Source organism: Ambystoma mexicanum, chromosome 1p, assembly GCF_040938575.1.
Source record: "Ambystoma mexicanum isolate Mex_15411 chromosome 1p, UKY_AmexF1_1, whole genome shotgun sequence".
NCBI classification, from domain to species: Eukaryota; Metazoa; Chordata; class Amphibia; order Caudata; family Ambystomatidae; genus Ambystoma; species Ambystoma mexicanum.
In genome coordinates, this window is record NC_090921.1 from 1,301,775,032 (window position 1) to 1,301,787,753 (window position 12,722).

The following is a 12,722-nucleotide window of genomic DNA, read 5'->3' on the forward strand; positions in this document are numbered from 1 at the left end:
AGTCTTGCCTCCGTCTTATTCCAGCCCATTTCCTGGGCTGATTAAGAGGCAGGGATTTGAGGGGACACAATAGTCACATTCTTGTAGCATATAGGTACTTGTAACAATATGTGACTATTCAAAATTCTGAAGTTACATTGTACAAGAATGACACTATTGCTAGCTTGTCTGTGCAGATACCATTCTCACCCATTGGGTGTGGACACCACACAACTACAGTAAACTATTGCCTACTCCCAGTGGCCTCCATTAATATTATTTTAATGTTATACCTGGAAATTATAACATTTGGCTAGAAGATGAATTATTATTATTATTTTTTAAGCACCTAAAATCTTATTCTGGTGAAGTGCCCGACCATGAGACCTCTCTGCTACAGGAGGCCTTCGGTTCATCCACTCAAATGGTGGGAGTCACAGTTGGATGGATTCCGTAAATTATTCCAATTCAGTTTCGCTGACATTTGACCCGCCAATGTTAGCAAAGTAGAGGTTCTATGCAACAACAAAAAAATCTGGGTTAACAGTGCCTTTTTGCTGAAGCCTTCGGTTTAAAAAAAAAAAAAACTGCATACAAGTAGGAACGGTGTGTTATAGTAGCAAGCAAGACTGCGTTGCTCTCCGATTGTCTTGGCTATTGTGATTTTTTTTGTTTTGTTGTGAACATGACGTACGCTATGAAATGAAATTGGGATTTGTACTTCGTACCCCTGCCATTTGCATGATCTCTAGGCTCTGGTGGATCTGAAAGAGAATGGTTGTTTGGCTTGTAGGAGGAGATGGGAAGGCAAGAGGTGCACTGCTATGTGTTGAAGCTGCATATTGGAAGATCCTTGAGCTCTGCATATGTGTAAGCTTGTGAAGTGCAGGAGTCATCATGGGCTTTGTGTCCATATTGGTGGCATTAATCTTGTAGGGGCGTCTGTTGGTTGGGCTGAGTATGTCCAGATGGTGTTACGGTTGAACATTTTGTGTTGCTTGAAGTCCTCCTTCCTTTTTTTTGAAAATGTTTTTTTCATTGATAAAGTCATGTGATTGGCTAGTTTGCGATTGTTTGTGGTGAGTAAGGTGGATAGAAATTGAGGGTTAGTCAAAAAGAAGGGAGTGATCTTGTGAATTTCCGTAGTGCTCTCAAATGATTGGGGTTGCTGTCGGTTGCGTTGTGGCGTGAAGTTCTAGGCATTTAGTTGTTACAAGCCGCTGTCCTGTGTTCTCATATTAGATATTCAGGGAGAAGGGTAATCCATTCTCTTAAGGTTTTGGTGGTCTTCCAGTCATCATAATTGTTCCAGTCATTATAATTGGGATCCCTTACACACACTCTGAAGATGACACTCAAATCCTGCTCAAACTCACTGGTACCCATGTTATCAACACTACCAACTCTGACAACATTAACCACATCTACTGCATAATTTAGGCCTGGATGGCTGAACACCATCTCTGCCTGAATGATTACAAATCGAAGCTCCTCATTGTAGGATCCCCACACCGATCATTCTCCATTGATGGAAACCCTACCGCTGTTTCGAACCATGTGAAAACCGTGGGAGTCTATTTGGATGCAGAACCAACTATGCATACACATATTAAGGCTCTCTCCTCCTCAGCAGCTTACACCACTTAGCTCATCAACCCCAGCAGAAAATCCTTTCCACTGACAATTGCCTCGCCCTTGCCAGGGCCATCATTGGTAGCAAATTGGACTACTGTAATGCCATTCTCTCAGGCACTTCAGCCAAAAACATGTCCAAACTCCAGTTGATTAAAAATAATGCCCTCTGGCCGGCAGTCTGGGGCCTAAAGCGTTCAGACCACATCTTCCACGCTAGACGGGAGGCCCATTGGTTGCCAATCAAAGCACGTATTGAATTCAAGATCTTATCAATAACACACAGATGCATCTGCAATATCTCACCTGCGTTCCTCAACCAACGCATCTCCAAAAGATTGAATCCTCACTGCCTGTGCTCTTCCTCTACCTTGATTCGAGACATTCCAAGATTCACCAGGAAAAGAGCAGGGGGAGCTTGCTTCACGGTCATAGCAACCACCTTATGGAACGCCCTGCCCGCCACATCCCAGAAGAACCCTCATACTTAATCTTTAGAAACAGGCTAAAACCCTGCCTGTTCGATAAATATGTCTAGACTGACTAGGGGACGCTAGGTGAAACCTCTCAGATCCTGCCTCTCCTTACCTCACTTCTGTATATATATTTGTTCTGTACTTTGTATGGGTTCCCTTCATTAAGTTGTACCAGCACCATGATACTTGCGGGTTTGGGCGCTGTCAATAATTGCAATCTAATCTAACAATATAATAAAAGGCCAGATGTTGGTTTGTCCGATGAAGTAGCTTCGCCTGTTGTCACTGGTAGAGGGAGCTTGGGCTATATAGTGGTCCTACTATATCAATTAAAACCTGCCTTTGGCCTGTCTACACTAGTAAATAAATAATTCTCTGAATGCTGTGTTATTTTCTGGGTCGATGGTCTGTACCTGGCGTGGCGTTCCCTTAGTCTGTGTGCGAAGTCTTCTATTCAGAGGTGTTATTTCCGCTGCTTGATGGGTATAGGTTGAACATTCTGTCTTCTGTTGGAGAGCTAGGTTTTTAGATTTTCCCAGAATTGCTCAATCCAATCACTGCAACTGCTCAGATGAATTCACGTGTTGCATGTTCCTGTACACCAGTGGCCTTCAAACATTTTTGACCTGCCCCCCCCACCTTCAACAAAATGTGGGCAGGCTGTCCACCCCCCTAAAAATGCCAAATGGACAGTAAGTCCAAATGGCTATGAACTATCGCGTACCGTCACCGCACCCTACTCCCAGTATAGTTCCTGGGCTTCCCCACCTGGTCTCATCACAATCTCTGGGCTCTTCCCCACTCCACCAGAGACCCTGTGCTCTCCCCACCCTGCTCCCACCACTATCCCATGGCTCCCCCATCCTGCTCCCACCACAGTCCCTGGGCTCCCCCCAAACTGCTCCCACCACTATCCCATGGCTCCCCCATCCTGCTCCCACCACAGTCCCTGGGCTCCCCCCAACCCGCTCCCAGCAAAGTCCCAGGTCCAGCAGCGGCTGGTGAATTTTTAAGTGGATGGGCATAAATATTTTTCTAGCGACTGAGCATAGCGAAGGAGCCTGAACCAATCAAGGGGAGTTTGAGGCAGATCTCCCCCGGGAAATTATTTAAAATAATAAAATGTTGCGTTTTAGAGCATACTGGATAAAAAGACAAACAGTTTGCAATTGGCACTGGGGACCGAAGGGGCAGGCATGGCATTTTTCATTGGACATCTATGGTACTCCCCTGGGCTACACAACGCCTCAGAAGGAGAGCTGATTTTGGCAGTTGTGTAGGGGGATTGTGCGCAATGCCTTCATTGAACAACCTTCTCCCCCACTCCTTGCCAAAATCGGCCCAACGGACCAACACAAACACACAAACACACATACACACACTATTCACTCTATCATTCACAGGAGCACCCATCATTATACAATCACTCATAAAGCAAGTATACACGCAGCCATACACAGAAATAGAAACTAAAGGAGCATAAACTTACCTTCTGCCCTGGTCCTGCAGTTTCCTCCCCAGCACTCCAGCTCCTGCATCATGAATAGGAGTTGGGAAGCAAGAGCTTCCTGCTTCTTGCACATGCCTGAGTGTGCATGCTGAAATGCCCTCCTCCAGCCTGCTCTGTCTGTATGTGTGAGGAGGCGCAGGAGCTCCCCCTCACAAATACAGACACACAGTTTTCCAGACAGCATTTCCAATGAACTATGCAAGGCTGGCAAAGCAAAGTGCCCCCACTTTGAGCATGAGCGGCTGGGGAACTGAACTGTCAAAGGGAGACCGTGTTTCCCTTTGCCAGTTCAGCCAGCCCAGGAGCGCTCGCTGAGCTTGAAAAAGCAGCCAAGGAAGCGCTCAGTGTATCACTGGGCTGGCTCCTCCATAATGGGGGAGGGGGCCAGTGGGTCAACACCCCCTTGCCCATTATGGACGAGCCGTACTGGCCCAGAGGCCCCCCCCCTGCTTTTCCTTTCCTCCCTTAAAACAAATATAATTTCAGGCTGGGGTCCCACACTCTTTTCCCCTATCTGGCCCCCACCCTGAAATGAGGATGTGCCCCCCCCCACACCACAGTTTAAATACCTCTGCTGTACTCCGATTCCAGCATGGTTGTGGCAAGATGGCACCCCTTCCTGACACTATGTTTTGGAGGACTTCTGTGACTTATTAGCCAGATAGGGCCAGGAAGACAGTGGTTTGTGCCCTCTTTCCTCCATACTATAGAATTGTCTTTGTGTCACCTTTTGTTTCATGATTAAATCACTAAAATGCCATCAGATGTATATATACATCTCCCATATTGATATATGTATTCATGTGGCTTTTTTATATTTTTGTGTAAACGTAGGACCAATGACCTGGGATGTGTATTTTTAGTCAAGTACAATTCTTGTCATGCATAATCAATTTTAGAATATGTATTAGGTGACACTATGTTTTGGAGGACTTATGACTTATTATCCAGATAGGGCCAGGAAGACAGTGGTTTGTGCCCTCTTTCCTCCATACTATAGAATTGTCTTTGTGTCACCTTTTGTTTCATGATTAAATCACTAAAATGCCATCAGATGTATATATACATCTCCCATATTGATATATGTATTCATGTGGCTTTTTAAATATTTTTGTGTAAACGTAGGACCAATGGCCTATGTAATAAATTATTACTTTTTTGTACAAAATGACAAACGCTGTGTATTATATTTTACATTCTGTGTGGTGATGAAAACAGCATATGGAATGGGGCCTAGTATGAGCTAAAACTGGGTTATCAAATTAGTTGCTGAATGGTTCATTCGGGGGACTCCCCTACGTGTGTTCACCCCTTCCTGGTGTGCCATTGTGGCTTTAGTCTTTAGTTTTGGTCTTGTGGGAGAAATCTGTCCATCTTTTATTTAGAAGATGGCAAACCGAGGTGATTTATTCATTGCCTTGCAAGTCAAGGAAAAACAGCACAGCGTCCACAGCAATTCCACCTAACCCTTACTCCAAGCTAGGCGCATTTACTCTTTTAGTCACATGACGGTAGAAATTTCAAGAAACCCATCTTCTAGGCCTTCTGGCACGCTCCTCCTGCCTTTGCAAGAAAAATAACCTCATTTAGGGACTGAGGAGTCCTTTAGCTCGGTGGAAAGAGAAGATACAGTTCCCATGTGATGTACCGTACAAGGGGGTGGAGATCACTTATCGGAAAGGCCTTCCGAGTCTGCTGAATCATCTGAGGGGCGTCGGTCCATCGCACCTATGATCACTTCTAGCATCATACAGCAGCCTATCGTTCACACTGGCTCAAGCCAGTAGGATTCATAGGACATGGGCTCACAACTTTGCTCCAGTAATGTGCCAGGAATTGAGCCTGATGGTCCATAATAGTTCTTCATGCGTCAAATGTTCGACCTTGCCTTCAGCCAAAAGGAAAATGGGGGTCTAATAAGGGAAGACAATTAGGTTAATAAGAGGCGCAATACCGAAGAATCCAGAGCTGAAGATCGTATGGGAAGATCCCAATCCATTCTCTAAAGGAAAATCCCTCATCGTCCTCTCATTACTTAGGTTCATGTGTATACTTCCCACAGCCCCCCTCCCTTTTGCGCTCTTAGCGCAACTATCATTACAGTTTGTTAAAAGAAATTGTATTATGGAGTATGGTCCAACGCAGAGATGCCTTTAATGCCGCTCCGCCCAATTACAATCTAAAGCATTGGCATTTTATTCAAATCAAATACGGATCAAACTCTCAATCTCAGCCTGCAAATACATTCACTCTTCATGCAGTCTTTGCATCATTAGAATAGGCTAAATCTGTTCAGATTCTAATTTCGATCTGGGCATGGAAGGGCTATTTACTTATGGTTATCCCATTTTTCTTTTCAGCAGCATATCATCCTTATTAGGAAGATAGAAGATAGAGAAGGGTTCAGACACACAGCAGCGGGGGTCAATGTTCCTCAGGCATTTAATTAAAAACAGAACATATATCATCAAATTGTGCGAGGAGCTATCTGGAAAGCCCTTTTTTCTTTCTATTTTTTCCCCTCATTACATATGACTTCTAACATGTGCAAACCTTTCTTCACATCTACAGTCCTTCTAACCCCGGGCAATCGCTGCAACAAATTGTCAAACCTCTGTGGCAGTACTGTAGGACACTTCAACTGGATCTTCAGATGCAAAATTACCGACATTCTTTCCTCTACGTGCCAAAAGATATCAAAATGGGATCTTTGAGTCCATAAGACAAAATGGACGCCCACAGAGGGTTTGGAAACTAAAACCATTTTTCTTGAAATACTTACCATGCAGAGTAACCCATATGCATTCCCAACAAGCCTTGTTGCCCGCAAGCAGTACCTTCCCTCTTACTAACTGAATAAGACATTGCAGCAGGGGAGGTTGCAAGAGCCATCATTTCAAATTGAAACCTATCTCTAGCCCTAAATCAGAGGCTGTCACTGAGGCTCCCCGGAGTTTGAACTTCTTGTACATCCCTGTGGATGACCAGGTTCCAGCCTGCCCATGGACCGGGAATGATCTTGATAGTCTGGGCCCAGCATCCTTTCACAGGACCCTTGACTTTGAAAGTACATGCTCGTCTCTCACCGGTCCAACAGCTGTTATTCCACATATCTCTCTAGGGCCACATGTCCTGTGGGATTCCAGAGTTATCAAGAATCCTTGGTAAACTGTTTTGCAAAACACCTTCTTTGATAAGTACCAGTGCTGCCAAAGTTTTGAAGGGATAATGTTCGTGGGCCTTTTTCAGGGGCAATATATATTGGTCTTGAGAATTGTCTGCTGTGGCCAGATTGGCAGTGGAATCAGCAAAGTTGTAACCACAACTAACCTCATCTAATGGCTGGTGGGCAGCACACGTAATCATGGTGATCTGCTTAGGGAGCATAATACAATGTTAAAGCCCTTTGACCCACTGATGGTTCTTTATAGAGGAATAAGAGGAAGTTAGGAAGCCTCCTTGCTTCCACAGTTGTCCGAAATCACAGACTGCTCCAAAAAGCTTAGCAGGAGCCTGTCACTGTCTATTGTTCTGCTAGTGTGCATGATCTAGTGAGTGCTACAAATTCCGCTACCTGTGCTGACGGGACTGGGGCAGTTTCAACTTTCTACAACTTCTCTGAGGGGGCGCACACACCTCATGCCCTGCCTCCAGAACACCTCTTTGATCTCGGTAACATGATCCATTTACAAGGTAAATCAGGCCTATGGGCATGAGGTGCGGTACAGATATTAAAATAAATAAGTCTGTGTTGTGTGAGGGAGACTCACTCTGTTCCCCCGAAGGAGTAGAAAGCTAATCGGTAATTGCAATACAGTCTTGGATATCTGTCTCATGTGGGTCCCCATCCAGGGGAGCAGGAATGCAGGATTTAACACAGGAAATCTGGTCATAGTGATATTAGAAAAGTTCAACAACAATACCTCACATTTGTTGGCTCAGGGAAATAGACCTGTCTTGTGTTTTGGCTTGAAACAGAAAAGACACTATCAAGTGTAGAATTAACACCTCTAATGGAGAACCTATTACTATAGTTTGATTGTTGCGCTGCTATGGCTGCTGCAACTCCCAACCGCAAGTAAGGCCAAATACTAGTAGCTTTGGTTGGTATTTCTACTCAATTGGCGCTGGTGCTGTTTTTCATGTGTTTACTTGATTCACTCTTTTGAGCATAATATGTATGGTCCACACAATTCCCTTTAGTGATTTATTAAAGTTTTATTTTGATAGTGCCGACATGTGGGGTACACTGACTAGTGCACCTGAGCTTACACAACAAACAACTATCAGGTTGACCTGAGTAGTGGGGCTAAGGAGAAAACCATGGGAATCGGTTATAGGTCCCAGCGTCACAATGGGAGGCTGTTTTTCAATGGATCCCAGGGATATTAAAGAATCCAACACCCTTTACTGTTTCAGTGGCTAGCTGGACATTTTACAAACGGAGCAGTCCTACTGATGCCAGTATCGATTTTAAACGGGCCACATTTTCTCTGTTCACTTTGCTTTGTACATGGATTGGGGGCTTCTGGTCTATGGGTATCGGGGAGGTCAACAGTGGGAGCATCCCACACATCGAGACTGAAGGGGTCAGGGTTCACTAATAGTGGCTGAGGCTGACTGTAAGGGGCAAAGTTCAGAACATTTGGGTTTGGGAAAGTGCTAGCGGCAACGGCTGACTGTTTCTGGAGTCCTCTCGGTGCAGTCCTATTGGGAGCCGGATTAAAACACTGAACCTGGGGTTTAGGGAACATACTTCGCTGGGCACTATAGCGACACTCATTCTTGCAGTGTCCAGCCTGCTTACAATAGTTAGACCTATAGGGATCAGTATAGTACCCAGGATGTCCCATATATTCCGCCTGCCCAGGATGGGAATGTTGTCCTGACACCCCATGGTACCCATGTGCTCCAGAGGGAGCTGATTGTGGGGATACTCTTCCCATGCCCCCCCTATCCAAAAACCTTCCCGGAGCCCTCACCTTGTCATTTGTGTTGGTTGCGTCCACATCTGCAAGGTCTGCAACTGCAAAGTAATCAATGCATTCTCCTTCTTTCATTCCTGACGCACCACACAGTGATTTGCAACTGCAACTAGCTGCGACATTGGTTTATTCTGCCATTCAATACAAATGGTTTTGAGGTGTGCTGCAAACCAGAAGTAAAGAATTAGCTGTTGCTTCCTGTGCTATCTCATCTGGATTAGTGATGCCTGAGTTTTGATTGAACATTTGTCTTTAATCCATCAACGTAATATGTTGGTGATTCCCCTTTATTCTGCTTACACTTCCCTATCTGTCTCCAATCCGTCCTTCTCAGGCATATCTCCGGTATAGCTCTTATCACTCTATCTTGAGCCTGATCTAATGTGCCCCCTGTCCCTGAATCTCTGGCTGGTCAATTAGCATGATGTGTTATCTCGGTCTAACCTCCGGAGGCATCGTTATGCATATCAGCCCAGGCTGGATTATAACCCTGAATAATGGTAAGGAGTCCCTCTATGAACCACTGTGATTGTTCTGATGTTAGGACATTTTGTCACCAAGTTATGACCAAGTAAGACTACCGGTGTCTAAAGAACATGGACAGTGAGTAACTGGTGCAGCTGCCGGTGCTCCTGGAACCTGTTATCGGCTCTTGTGATAGGGTAGAGCCGATCCCATATGCTGTAGCTCTCCTCGTCACAGAATGGGTGTATGACGCAGATGCACCAATACCAGAGCATTTGAGGTGCTCAGCCCAAACTTCAATTGGGGAACAGATATCTGTATAAATTCTGGCCATGTAGTAGGCGCCTGTGGGACACCCGGTGTTGGAGCGCTTGAACCTGCCACTTGCCCCATGGTTGGTATGCTGCAGATATTAGTGAGGAAATCAATAATATCCTCTGTGGATTCATCATCTTGTTTCTGTGGATTCATCATCTTGTTTCTCGTCCCCCTTCTCTTTTTATGATCTGGGTTTGGGGGCACAATTAGGCAGATGATCCACCTGCCATCTTTTCCTGTAGTACTAAAATATGTCTCTGCAGCTGTTGGTGTCTTTTTAGTCCCCTAAGTTTCAATGCTTTGTGTCATACAGTAGTTTCCTCCAGCCACATGGCGTATGCCCCTCACTGTCTTGGGCTTGCTTTTCCTCCATGAGCTTCCAAAGCACATCTTAAAGCTACCAGTTTATCCAAATTGAAAGTGCCCTCTAGGGGAAATGTTGTCTGTTGCCTTGCGTTACCAAATGTCAGATCTAAAGAAATTCGTATGTGGCGCTACTGTAGTTGGCATACATAAAATGTGCCGGCGTTCACTTAGGTGCAGTTTTTTCCTGTTTACTATGTTCCTTGCCCATTTTCTATCCCTCATTTTAGCTCCAGTAACCTTAGAACAATCGACTCTGTACCACTCGTACTTTGACACCACTTGTGTGCGGTCCTGAGAAGGGACAGGGGATTACAGAGACCCTGTGGATTGGTCCTGACAAGGCTTATGGGGCACTCGCTCTGTATCTCACCCCAACTCTCCCTATTTAGTTTGGGCATTCCTTAATTTTCCTGATGAAGTAAACCCAGGGATTGAAATTAGGATTGGGAATGCAGGAGCGGAAAATTCACCTAGGTTTTGTTCAGCATCAATTGGCCTGGGGAGCCAAAAGTAGCTCATGGCAACTGTTGCTATCAAGCTAACCAGGTGCTTCTAGGCTACAAGCAGGAGCCAGTGGCTCCCAGCTATCCTCACTTATAAATCCTGTCATTCTCTTTTTCATATTTTCTTTTGTCGACCCTATGCCTGCTAATTATTTCATCAAAATACCTGAAACCGTTTGGTATCCACAAACGTTTATCAGACAAAAACGGAAATGCCAGCAAGTCTACCTATCCTTAAACTACAAGTATTTTCCCAGGTTTATATTGGGACACAGCCAATATATAACTCCTACGATTATGATAATAAGGCGGGTAAAAACGAGCAGCAAAATTGGATACCCCAACCGGAATGTGCACCCCATGTTCACACCCCCCAACAAATCAACGTTTTGGATATTCTTTCTCAGGTGATTCATCGTTCACCCAGATCCCTTTCGGCTGGGCTCAGATCCTCTGACACACTGTTCAATTAGTCTCCCTCAGACGGGCTCGTACCAATTTCAAGTTAACTTTTTATCACAACTTGCTTTAACCAAAAAGCTCTCTGCTGATCTCCCTCCGCCGGAATCGGACCAACTAGATTGTCATCAACTTTCTTTACATTATTAACATCAAAGACTTTCGATTGTGCACAGGATTTTACTTGACCTGCTACAGGACCACTTAGATTCACAATTCTTTGTCACTCTTTCGCTTTTGATACCTTTCAGTTGGATAACCTACAGAGACTTTCGAATGAGCAGCCACGCAGTGCCAGACCACTCTAAGTTATCGTATATTGGCTTCAAAGTTCAGTTACCCATTTGTTCTTCAATTTTACTCACGCTGATTATCACATAAGCTTCATACACTGTTCTCCTCAGCGTTCGCTATACAATGATGCCACTTGCAACCTTGGCTTCAACACAGGCTGGTCTGGTATCAGTCCCCCCAACTCACTGGCTGTGCTGAGTTCACTGTTGCTGCTTTGTTGTAGGAGCCAAGGACCGTACCACGGCGACAAGTGATTCTCCCCGCCTTGACAATCAGCGCGGGAGAGCCCCGGGTACCTCCGACACACAATGCAGAATTCTTCAGCCTTGTTTCTTGGTGTTACGTTTTCCACTCTCAAAGGTTCCTGAAAGTAACAGTTCCTCGTCAGAGAGGTCAAGGGCACTTCCCTCCTTGCGATCCCCTTCAGCTTTACCATCTTTCGCCTTGTATTAAACTGCCATCTTGGACTGCTGATTCCTTGTGTGTTTTGCCTTGCTCAGAATGTGCTCTCGTGCTCCGCCTTTTATCCGTGTGGGGAAGTGTAATGGGAGTCGGGTGTGTATAATGGTCAGTAATTGCCTGACCATTGTATTGGGACATGTCAGGTATACAGTTTGGGTGTTAGTCTGTTTTCCCTTCTAGTGGGCTGTCCGTGAGAAAGTGTTTGTGTTGGAAAAGGGGGCTGGGGGTGAGTTCCTAAGTATCCTACTTGGTAGGATGGGTTAAAGGTATAACGGGGAAGGGGATACTGCATCTTGCCATCTGGTGTCCCACTTCCACTCCCTGAAGACCCCCTCATCCAGGTGATCGTCCCACACTGGTCCACCCCAAGGAACTGGATCCAAAAGCGATGGTCGTGTCCTGGCCACCTGGATGACAGATCCCCGGGGACTCGCTGTGAGACCCCGTCAAGTTTCTCACACAGTGCAGCTATGCAATTCGTCTTTGTTTGGGGCACACCTCTGCACAGGTCTGATTGCTTTAGGGATTCATGTGATAATGCTGGGCTTGTCGGATGTGGCAAACCGAGTACAGGATTGAGAAGATGTATGATTGACATCAGTGCTCCAGAAAAATGTTTGATGTGGGAGTAAAAGATTTTTTAGGAAGTGAACATGCAAGTACAATTCGCAATGGAGGTATTTTTTATAAGCGAGTAAAAAATGTTTACCTGGAAAACGGAAATGTTTTTGTAATTAATTATTTCTTTGCACCTAGTTATTCATACACATTAAAAGATACACGTTTACTTTTTCTGACCAGGCAGTAATAGTCGTACTTTCTTCCGGTCCAAACATATCCATGAAGCTATGTGAATGAAAGCAGGAGCACCTGGTCCCATGTGCCTGTTTCCTATTTTTTGTTGGGAGTATTTTTACTCCCTATTTTTATTTTTTGGGAGTATTTGCCTATTTTTTGGGCGTAGAAGTGGCCGATACACCCCTTATCTGTAGAGCTGGTTGACCGCTTCGTTTTCTATTGACAAAAGATGTGAAGACATCAATATCTTTTTCTTACTGTTGATAAACCTATATGAATTAAAGAATAGATTTTATGCTACAGAGGCGCAACCAGTTGCTTGGTTTTGCGCTTGGTTTAGATTATTCATTGATGTGCACCAAATACCATAATTGTATACTTAAGAATGTATGACTCCGTTATCAGAACAAGTAAACAGAGTAGGGTTGTGCCCACCATTATCCGTTTCAGAAAGTGTGTTAAGACATTTTGTTTC

At 44.9% G+C, this 12,722-nt stretch overlaps 1 protein-coding gene across 1 annotated transcript in view; it reads left to right on the forward strand.

The window, feature by feature from the left end:
• GYS1 (glycogen synthase 1) overlaps positions 1 to 12,722 on the forward strand; it is a 279,620-nt gene that overhangs the window by 1,663 nt on the left and 265,235 nt on the right. The gene's annotated exons all lie outside the window — the stretch shown is intronic.